Below are 11,960 nucleotides of genomic sequence, written 5' to 3' on the forward strand. Positions count from 1 at the left end.
ACCTGCTTGTTGAGAAGTTATTGAGCTAAATTAGCTGGTGCAAAAGAGAGAAAATGTTGTCCATTTTTACTCATGTCTATGGATCTTTTAGTTTCAAAAATTAAAATTTTACTAAATCGCTTGAATATTGTATAAATCCAGAGGCAAGATTTGTGGGTGTTCTTTCTTTAATGAAATCATAAATTAACTAAATATATTAGATATATGTGATGCATCTCAAATTAATAGTAGACAAGAATCAACCATGCACATGTACGTGCATTTGATGGACTGGAAACTTGATCTGGAGTGCTTCCCTACTATGTTTTTACATAATTTGGAGTATTCAGCATTTCCATTTACCAATTACGGCATAATATCATTTGTTCTGAATATTTCTGGCCATTTTCTCATATTTATCTACTAGCTAGGTAGGATCTCAATTCATTATCATAAGTGTGCATGCATACTTCAATCTTTGTATACATGGAGATATTATTAGCATGATTTTGAGTTGTTTCCTCTTCACATGATAAATTTTGACAGAGAAAATGATGTGAGCACTCAACAAATCATATTTTTCTTCGACTACTCCCACAACCTGCCTTGCTATCTAGCTTCCAATTCTTTGTTTTTATTGATCTCCACAATACCTGGCAAGTTTCAAGCACCCTGTGAATCTCAAGATTTTACCGTTTTGACTGATATTAACACTGAACATGATAAGAACAGTGGGAATGTCTGTCACGCCCCGCTTCCCAAAATATCGGGGAATCGGAACGTAAACAAGCCCGTGACGTATTAAACTGAGGAGAAATAAGTACTATACCTTCTACTCAATCTAATACACTAAGCGTCAAGCAATATAAAACGAAGGCACAGGTTCTCGATCACAGTAGCGAGAATATAATAAATAACTCAGAATAAAACGATACATATTAGAACTAAAATATCATCCCAGACATAATATTTGGGCCAAACATGCCCTGATACAAAACAATCCAATTGAATGCTGAAGAGATATAGAAATACATCAATCAAACAGAAATAGAAAGTACTACAAAAGTAATCTAGTGTCCATTAACCACTACAAAAGAGAAAAATGACTAAGCTCCAGTTTGTTCTTCTGTTCCATCTGGAAGACACTCCGGCTGGGAATACTCCTGCTCTAATGCATCATCATACTAGACCTATTCGTCCTCTAAATCTGACGTACAACCCGAGGGAACAAGAGTACGTTAGCGTGCATGACACACGATAAGATCCCAAAAGGAAGAATAGAAACGGTCGAACGACCAATGCAATAACAATAATAATGAATAGAACATGCAGCTGGAATACTAACAAGCTAGATACAATCCACCACTAGAGTATAACAATCAGAAGAATCTATAAACATTCGAGTAACAAGGTCATACAACTAGATGGAACTAATACTTAAAAATCTACAACACGAGACGCAATATGTCGAGCAAAATAATCCAAATAAGAAAACCCTCATATATGTACCATATGTCTCAAATTGTAGATAATTAAATATCAACCCCGTTCGATGTATGAAAAGAAATATAACTAGTCCGTATGTCATAAGAATCCATAATCATCTAAGTAATGAGGTCATATAACTAGCTATCCTATAACAGGTTACTGGTCCATATCTCACATAAAGTCAACGTTCATATTATCGGATAACTGACTGTTCACAAATTCTCTATGCGCATTCAATACCGCTACATGAATCGGTCAGAGGACTACATGCAATCCGATTTTAGCCTGGTTCAAACTCAAGCAAAACTCGGGTGACTATACAAATTCACTGACCAAAGTGACTACACGAATTCACTTTAGCTCTACAAACTAACCCTAGTGACTACACGAATTCACTGGTACGAGCCTGAAAGATACATCAATAGTCACATCCGATCACATGAACCATAACTTCCCCATCCTAACTCTTCTCGCTTTTCTAAGTTAACAAACATAACTTATACTAGATCTCTGGTCCACCTCCTAAATTTAGTCAACACACACACACACATGTCACTAAGTCTTGTTCATGATGCGCAAAGCCACTAAGTCATGAACTACTAATGGTTCTCAAATACAACAAGGAACAATAAATAAAAATAACCAATTCTGTACAATGATGTCATGACATATCACGTAATTAAATCTAAGAATTATAAACAACATCTATATAATTTAGAAAATAAACTTTTCCAAAATAATTTATTTTAAATCATTTTTCATTATAACTAGTCTAAAATAATTCCTTTTCTAAAAATAAGTACTTTAAAATATGTATAATAACTTAAAATAATTCCTTTTTCAAGATACTTGCTTTTTCAAGATAAATTATTTATTCCTCGATAAAATCATTCAAAAATAATTTTCTTTTCAAATATATTTTTACAAATATTTATTATTCTAAAATGATTCTTTTTCTTAAAATAAATTCTTTTAAAATATTATAATTATCCTAAATAAATTCTTTAAATTTATTATAAATTCTCTAAAATGATTCTGTTATCAAAATAAATTCTTTTATTTTATTATAATTATCCTAAAAAATACTACTTAGCATATTATTATGATTTATTTAATGTTATTCATCAAACAAACCCACACAGATAATTACAAATACATACTACAACATAATCAAATCACAGTATAAAATATGCATGTAATTCATAACGGATCTAAGTATTTTAATAAGTAATAGGCTGAGCAGAGGGATCTTGCCTACGAGGCCAAGGGGCTTGTGGACGTGGTGGCAATGCTATTGCTTGCTGATTGCTATTTTAACGACGTGCGTAGCAGATCGGCATCTGATCTGAAGAGTGGTACTGTAGGGAGCTGCGTCGGCGACTACAGGGGGCTATCGGAGTTGGGGTTGAGGCGTTGGTAAGCCAGAGAGGGTGCTGGAGGTAGTAGAGTGGCTGCGACAACATCGGGGGAGAGCAAGAGAGGCGGAGGAATGCGAGGATGGCTGACGAGAAGGAGGACGATGAAATTTTGATAGCGATGTCGGATGGCGAAAGGAGGAGCAGTTTGGGCTGAGCAGAGGGTAAAGTTGGAGGTGAAGAAGGAGGCAACGGGGAGGAGCAGCGACCAAGGCTAGATTTGGAGGATCTGGACAGGGGAGGCAAGAGCAGGGGACGGAGGGAGGAGATGAGGGGGAAGCAGGGTGGACGGTGGGTATTTGCGTCGGAAATTAGTTTATTTATCAAACTCATTACTACTTGTTTATCGAATACAATGAATTCTGAGAAACAAATCTTTTTATAAGATTTCTTATTATAAACAAACAACTTCCTAGAAATATACGTAGAAACGTGTATCATTCTCTGCTTGCTTGGGATCGTTGCCTGTATCAGGGGTGCGTTAGCCCGTGGATGACTGAATCACAGATCCAAATTAAACCGTGAAGAAGGCTTAAGGTTGATGTTTCATTTTAGAAACAAAAGACAGAAGTGAATATCTTAGAAAAGTAAGATAGAATACTCTTTTAGAGATTAAGTCAAAGCTTAGATCTCAAGGAATTGCAATGTAAAACCCTAAATCTTTTTGAATATTTTGAGATAAATAATAATAAATATGTTATATATTTATAAATAACATATTATGATATTTAAGTATGCTAGTAATTGATTTGAGATCAATTCAATGTATATATGTATATATATAAGAGCAAATGCACAAATCATGCTCGATGTATAAATCTGGAAATTTATGACTAGTGGAGAGATTTTATATTTTACACACTAATATGTTATGAATATGGAAAAATATAAAAGACAAAAGTTGTAGATATATTTAGAAAATTTCTAGCAAAACTTTAATCACCTCATTCCGAGGTCGGATGTGAAAGTTACATCCAAAATACTGAAGAGTATGTTTCTAATCAGACTAGGTTTTCCAGTTTCGCATTTCGGGTTTTGGGCTGTAGTTTTTCGGATTTGCTGTCATATATACACATGTTTAAATACGAAAAACACCTCTTTTCTCCTGTGTTCCAAACCCTAGTATCCCCTTTTCCCCTCTCTTAAACCCTAGTTATTTTCTTTGGCGATTTTGAGGGATTTTGGAGGATTTTTTAGCGGGTTTTGTGCAGTACAGCGAAGGGGATTAGTTCTCTTTCACGTGGCAGGAGCTTTTCAACATTTGAGGTGAGTAACATCCGAAATTTATTAATCATGAATTAAATCACAAGTAACATTGACTGAAAGTAACCTTGACAAAATTTTCAAAATTTTCTAATTGATTACAACAGTAACCTTGACAAATTTTAGATCTAAAATTTATTAATCATGAATTAAATCACAAGTTTTTGCTTTTAAAACATTTAAACATGTGTATATAAATGTTTAGGGTTTCGACGATATATTTACATGCTAATATTTTGTTTCATGTTGTTTCATATATGTTGATATCAGTAATATTATACTTGGAGAATAATGATGTTACTTCTAGATCTATTTCGAAGCAGACAAAAACCTGTGAAGGGTTTCTGCCTGTTTTGGTTGATCGCCAGCACTGTTTGTGCATATTTACTTTTGTTATGTGATTTAATATGAACGAGGAGTCTCCTCGAATATTTAGCGTTAGAAATTATTATTTATTATATATCTTCATATGTGAGATGGCTTACGGACATGAGTTTATATTTGCACACCGAGACACGTGTGAAATTAGTGTATATTCATCCTTTTCATATATCTCATCGATATTCTTCTAGACAGTAAAAATTACCTTTGCAGACTTACCTGAAATTCGCCTGCGAGTCGGAGTCGCCCACACAAATTGAGGGTGGGACTCACCCATGGGCTTGACTCACTAGCGCGAACCCAAACCACGCGGTTGCCAAATTCGCTCGCATTTGTTGATAACAGATTCGCCTGTATGATCGACTCGCCCGCACAAGTCAAGATCATCCAGATTCGTCTGTATAATCGACTCGCCCACACGAGTCAAGATCATCCAGATTCGTCTGTTTACTCGACTCGCCCGTACGAGTCAAGATCATCCAGATGACTAAAATTCGCCTGTCTACTCGACTCACCCGCACGAGTCGAGAGTCGAATTCGCCTACAAACAGTGTATCCCTATGCTGCGTACAGGCATGGGCCGCATCCCACTTCGCCACGACTGTGAAGGGGAGGAGCACAGGTCTCCCAGCCCATGCAAGTAGCCGCTCATGAGTATAGCGAGCGACCCAGCCGGCCGTCAAGATCCATAAGTCGCGCAAGTGCGGTCTGCTATGCTCGAACGGTTGAAGCTCACCGTCTCGCGCTAGCACGAAGTGCAATAGCTGAGCTAGTGCCTGGCAGCCACAATAGCACGTACAAGGATGGACTTTGCCACTCCTCACGACGTGAAGCGAAGGAGTACAGTGCTCCGAGCCCATCAAGCAGCTGCTCATGGTACAAGCCAAAGGCATGATTACTCTCCCAACAGTATATGGTCATATCCCATGATTCAAGGAGTGGCCATGCCATCTCTCCTCTATTTAAGAACTTCTTCTGGCAACAGAGAAGGGGTTTAGCGGTTCGGTTAGCGTTTTTAGCTCAGTAGTTGAATTCACTCGTAGTCAATTGATTAAACCAATCAATCGGCTGAACCACTAGATCTTGACTCTCGACTGAGTTGACGACGAGCTCTTTGCATAATCTTTGTACTGTAGCATCTTCTCCTAGTTTCGGGCCCTGATCGCCATCAAACTCGGAGACTCGAACTCTACCGACTCGAGCTCCTACTGTGTACTGAAGCTTGCCAGCAACCTCGGTCGGATCATCCAAGGGAAGCAGACTCGGTGCGGGAATTGAGCGAGGCGTCTTATAGCTACCGAAAGTCCCCACGTTAAACAAGGAGGGCATTCTCTCCGCTTCTGTTATAATTTCGATTCATTAGTTTATAATAAGCTATTCTTATCAATACAAACGTAATCCCTGTTTTGAGAGATCAAAATTTACACCTACAGAAGATGGCGACCACAGTGGGAGAATCTATTTCTTCAACCGAAATGGTGGTAGCTCAGTTCGATGAGGTTGCTGTTGGGACGATCGTGGAGTCCCTAGAAATCGAGTTCGACCAAGCTAGGTACGAAGAGTACTTGTCTTCTTCCTCCTCTGGTGGCGATGCGTCCCGCAAACGCCACAGAGTCGTGCGTAGAGGCCGACCTCAAATGGTCAAAGCCTCCGCGCTGGGAGACTCTATCCGAGTCACGTCGGGGAAGCCCACTCCCTCCAAATTGATCAAAGCCAAACCAGAGGTTGAGAGTACGGGGAGAAAGACTGCCAGATGGGTCGCTAAACGGCCCTCGCAGACACCCGCCCAGGAGGAAACGGTGGTTCATTTCGGCGCAGACCATGCCGCCGCAATCTGCACGGACACTCCTCTCTCCAGAAGAGCTCGCCAGCAGTAACGACAGGCCCTCGCCCGATAGGAAGCCCGAGCCTTCACCTCATACGACGGCTTGAACTATCACCCAGGTTCGAAGAGTGTAAGATGAAGGGTCAACTCGCCCGGCACTGGAAGATCCTCCAAATCAGGCACGCCAACCAAGATGGACGAGACTACCCGCTCGGGTGGACTTTGCTTCTCAGGTCACATCCCTGATGCGAACAGACCACCCCGAACGAACGAACCTACTCGAGTAAGCAAACCCTCAAATTACTTCAACATGACTCGGAGAGGTTTAGGCTACTCCTCTTCCTCATCAGATTTGTTCTGTTATGTCAACGAGGACTCCGACTATGCACGTTCGGGGGATCGATCATCGACAACCTCAGCATGGGACTCAGACGTCAGCGTAAGGGATTTGTTCGACAATCTTACAGTCAACATAGCTGTGATTAATCCTGCCGAAATGGCAGGGGATGGACAGGTCCCGCTTTATGATAAGATATGGGACCGCTATGTCAACGCTCAGTGAAACAATCACTTCGAGCAACATGAACTACCGACCGAAGATGAAATCCTCCAAGTGAACATGAGCGATGAGACTAATCCCAAGCCCATATTCATCAGTGGTAGTCTACCTCCTCAGGAGAAAGAAGATCTCATTGCCCTCATACGGGAATACATTGATGTCTTCGCATGGAATTATGAGGACATGCCCGGCCTCGATCCACGGGTCGCCAGGCATCGCCTCAACATCGGCCTAGACGCCAAACCAGTCAAACAACAGCAGAGGTGGTTTCATCTGCAGATCATGGAGGCAATCGAGGCTGAGGTAAAGAAACTGATAGAATCTGGCTTCATCAGAGAGGAACAGCACCCTGACTGGGTAGCCAATATTGTTCTAGTCCTGAGGAAGAACGGTAAGATTCGCATCTGCATTGACTTTAGGGATCTCAATGCTGCATGCCCTAAGGACGCATTTCCTTTGCCCATCTCGGACGTCATCATTGATAACACATGTGGGTTTGAGAGGATGTCCTTCATGGATGGGTTCTCAGGGTACAATCAAATCAAAATGCATCCCGAGGAAGAAAAACACACTTCATTCAGGACTCCTATGGGGGTATACTACTACACGGTCATGCCATTCGGACTCAAAAACATAGGCGCAACTTACCAACGCGCCATGAGCACTATCTTTCGAAATCACCTACGAAAGACAGTCGAATGTTATGTGGACGATTTGGTCGTGAAAAGTCACAGTAAAGAGGACCATCTCCAAGACTTGAAGGTGATGTTTGAACTCATGAGAACTCACCAACTCAAGATGAATCCTACGAAGTCTTTCTTAGGGATGTCCAGCTGTAAATTCCTTGGGTTTGTAGTAACAACAAAAGGAATCCGAATTTACCCAGATAAGGTACGAGCTATTCAGGAGCTTCAGCCGCCCCGAAATCTTAAGGAACTAATGGGTCTTCAGGGACGATTGGCTTACATCCGAAGGTTCATTTCAAATCTTTCGGGCAAATGTCAATCCTTCTCCAAACTAATGAAAAAAGGTACTTCCTTCGTGTGGGACGAGCCTTGCCAACGGGCCTTTGAGGAGATCAAAGACTATCTCTCGAACCCACCTATCCCCACGGCTCCAATCTCAGGAAAGTCATTCCTCATCTATATACGGGATATGGAGCATTCGCTCGACGCTCTCTTGGCGCAAAACGATGACGCCGGCCATGAGTAGGGTATTTACTACCTAAGTAGGATCCTACATGGTGCCGAACGATGATACCCTATGGTTGAAAAGGAATGTTTAGCCTTGGTGTTCGCCATCCAAAAGATGCGACACTACCTAGTTAGCCAAACCATCCACGTCATTTCCCGGATGAACCCCATTCGAGTCTTCATGACGCAGCCCGCGGCCTTAAACTGGCGTTTGGCTAGATGGGTGCTCTTACTATCTCAGTACGACATACAATTCATGCCACAGAAGTCAGTCAAAGGACAGGCTATCTGTGATCTCATGGCCAGTCATCCGCTAGGGGTGAAAATGGACCTATTCGAAGATTTGCCAAATAAACCCCCTAAAGTCAACACGGCCTCCCCGATGGAAGCCTGGCGGATGTTCTTTGACGGCGTGTCACACGTCAGCACGAGTGGATCCATCGTGGCGGGAGTGGGGGTGGTCCTCACTTCCCCACATAATCATGTACTACACCGAGCCTTTTCTCTAACAGACCATGCACCAACAACATGACTGAGTACAATGCGCTGCTCATTAGACTCTAGCTGGCAAGAGAGTTAGAGATAAAATACCTCGAAGCCTATGGTGACTCTCAGCTAATTGTCAAGCAAATGACGAGGGAATACGAAGTGAGGAATGACGACCTGATCCCGCTTCACAAAGCAGCTACCAAGCTAGTGGAATCATTCAAAAGTTTCCGCATCGAGCATGTGCTTCATTCTAAGAACACATACGCGGATGCCCTCGCATCCTAGAAAAGACTCAATACGTTGCTGTGGCGAGCCGAAGACTCTTTCGACCAAAAGATGTTCTAGAAGCGAACACCACTCACCAAGTTTCGGATCAGTCCGACCCGAAAGATTGGCGTCTCCCGATCATCGATTACGTCCTGTACGGTATACTATCCAAAGACGCTAGAGAACGAGAGTCTGTCCGCTGGCGTGCCTCAAGGTTCTACTACGATTCGACTACAAAGGTGTTGTATCGAAGGTCATATGACGACTTGTTATTTTGATATCTTTCAAAGACAGAAGAACGAGAGGCTCTGCACGAAGCCCACGGCGGCACTTGCGGAGCTCACCAGCCCAGACCCAAGCTTTGGGATTGATTGCGGAGGATAGGCTACTTCTGGCCTGGGATGGTCAGCGACGCGGTTGCTTACGCAAAACGTTGCCACGCGTGCCAAATCTACACCAACTACATGCATCAACCTCCTGAAGACCTATACCCGATAACTACATCTTGGCCCTTCGAAGCATGGGGGATGGACATCGTCGGACCAATATCCCCACCGTCGGTGAGAGGTCATCGCTTCATCCTTGCGATCACCGACTACTTCTCTAAATGGGCCGAAGTCGTCCCCTTAAGAGAAGTCAACACCAATGACGTGATTAAGTTCATCAACCACCATGTCATATACCGATACGACGTACCTCGATGTATCACCCATGATAACGGCACACAATTTGTATTTGTTAGTCATGTGTTCACCCGGTTTTGTGATAAATTCTGGATATAGAACCTTTCCTCCATGGTCTACAACCCTTCGGCAAATGGCTTGGCCGAGGCCTTCAACAAAATAATCATTAAGATCTTGACCAATCTGACTTCTAACAATAAGCGTGATTGGAATGAGAATCTAGGCGAGAGCTTATGGGCGTATCGCATGATGGTTCGTACATCGACCGGCAACTCGCCTTATTCATTGGTATATGGCTGTAAAGCCGTGTTACCATTAGAGATTCAAATTCCATCCCTCCGTGTCGCCCTAGCTACGGGGATGACGACCAAGGATAATCATCAACGATGCCTCGCGAAACTTGAAGCGTTGGATGATAGGCGGCTCGAAGCTCAACAACATATTGAGTTCTACCAAGCTCGAATGTCTAAAGCTTTCGACGAAAAGTCAAGCGTCGATCCTTTAAGGAAGGAGAATTGGTGCTCGCCGTCCGACGACCAATGATCCTCACTTCCAAAAAGAAGGGTAAATTTTAGTCCAAATGGGAAGGACCATTCGTGGTAGAGACAGTCTATTCGAATGGAGCCTATCACCTCGTTAAACCGAACGGCGATAAGATCATGATGCCTATCAATGGTAAATTCTTGAAGAAATACTACCCTTAGTTCTCCTTCAAACTCTTACTGGTGCAAGAGTATAAACTGACCCTCCAAACTCCCACGAGTGCATGAGTCTAAACTGGTCCTCACTCCCTCCAACTGGTACACGAGGCTAAACTGTTCCTACTTCACATACTCCGAAGGAAAACCCTATACGAGACGCTACTAACAACATTCTTAAGTGTGACCTAGATCGCCATTTGGTCTAACCTTCTTACAGTTGGGTCCAAAACAACCCTATCATGTTAACTATCACCTCTGACAAAATCAACTTACCAATCCTCTCCAATAGGATGGTGAGCCCACCAAAGTCGCTCACATCACAGCAAACAACCCTATCATGTTAACTATCACATCTGACAAAATCAACTTACCAATCCCTTCCAATAGGATGATAAGTCCTCATAGTTGCTCCGATCGTAACAAAATTCCATCATGTTAATGATCACCTCGGATAACTGGCGTCGTTATTCCCACGAGTAACACATCCTAAGTAGCAACCTACCACGTGACTTGTTGCTACTTCGGTCAATAGTCACACTCCTACATCCCTGAACTACCTGACCGATTCCAGATATCCTAATATTCCCTTAGAATAACCTATGGGTAGCAGCCTACCACGCGATGGCTCCTACAGCAATCGATCGTCACATTCCTACATCCCTGAAAGATTCAATTATCATTTACGTCGTCGTCCTCGCGGACGATGATAATTATCAAGGGCGGCTTAACAGGCGACATGTCCCAACTATCCCCTCAGACAGCAACTCGCCAAATGGCAAGTCATTGTCGGGGTCTTCAGCTGGTCGCATGCACGAGCAACCGCCCTTTGTTTCAAGCTAAGTGTTACCCTCTCGGTTTCGCCTGAAATACAATGCGAAAGGCGGGGTTAACCTGACCCCGCGTGGCGAACAACCAAAAGTAGAAGGGGATCCTAGCGACTAAGTCTAAGACAGACTCATCAAAGGCTCGCCACACCACGAGAAATGGTATAACTGACTCAACTCAGGCGCCAAGCAACAAAGGAGAGTCCAACACAGTGTCTACCAAGGACTAATCAATAGTCCTAAGCACAGATCAAACACAAAAAATAAAGAAAAAAAATTGTGCATGCAAAGTAGGAAATAAACAAAAGCATAACAGGCCATTCCAGGCCAAAATTACAGACATAGAGTTTTAAACTGTGATGCATCAAGCATCAATAAAATTACAAAATAGTGTCTAATAATAAAAGAAAGGTGTTCTAAATAAGCTTCAGCAGGCTGAAAGCATCGATCTCGACCTTAACTGCCGCAAGATCCACTGCGCGTCTAGCTTTAGCCCTCTCCTCCGGCCGTTGCTGGATCCTGGCGAGAGTGGCCTCGCCATCTTCCTCCTTTTGACGAAGGAGTTGGAGCGTCCTCGCCTTCGCCTCGGCACTGCGACCGACCCGCATCTTCTCGTGCTCCAGCCTTTTCAATTTCGGCTCTCCCTTGAGGGATCCAGCATCCATGAAAAAGGCAGCATCCAGGTAGGTGTCCATCTTCGCCAAGATGGCGCGATGCGGCCTATGCAGATGCCTGAGCAGGGCCTCCTACCTTGAGATTTGCTTGGCCAAGTCTTCACGTTCGAGCAGGACGTTCATTGCTAAAGGCACCAGTTCTAAGTCGGCGTGTACCAGCCCCTCCAAATGATACATCAACTCCTCCAGATAGTGGAGCTCTCACTCACACCGCCGGGC

Source organism: Asparagus officinalis, chromosome 7 (genome assembly GCF_001876935.1).
Source record: "Asparagus officinalis chromosome 7, Aspof.V1, whole genome shotgun sequence".
Classification (NCBI taxonomy): Eukaryota; Viridiplantae; Streptophyta; class Magnoliopsida; order Asparagales; family Asparagaceae; genus Asparagus; species Asparagus officinalis.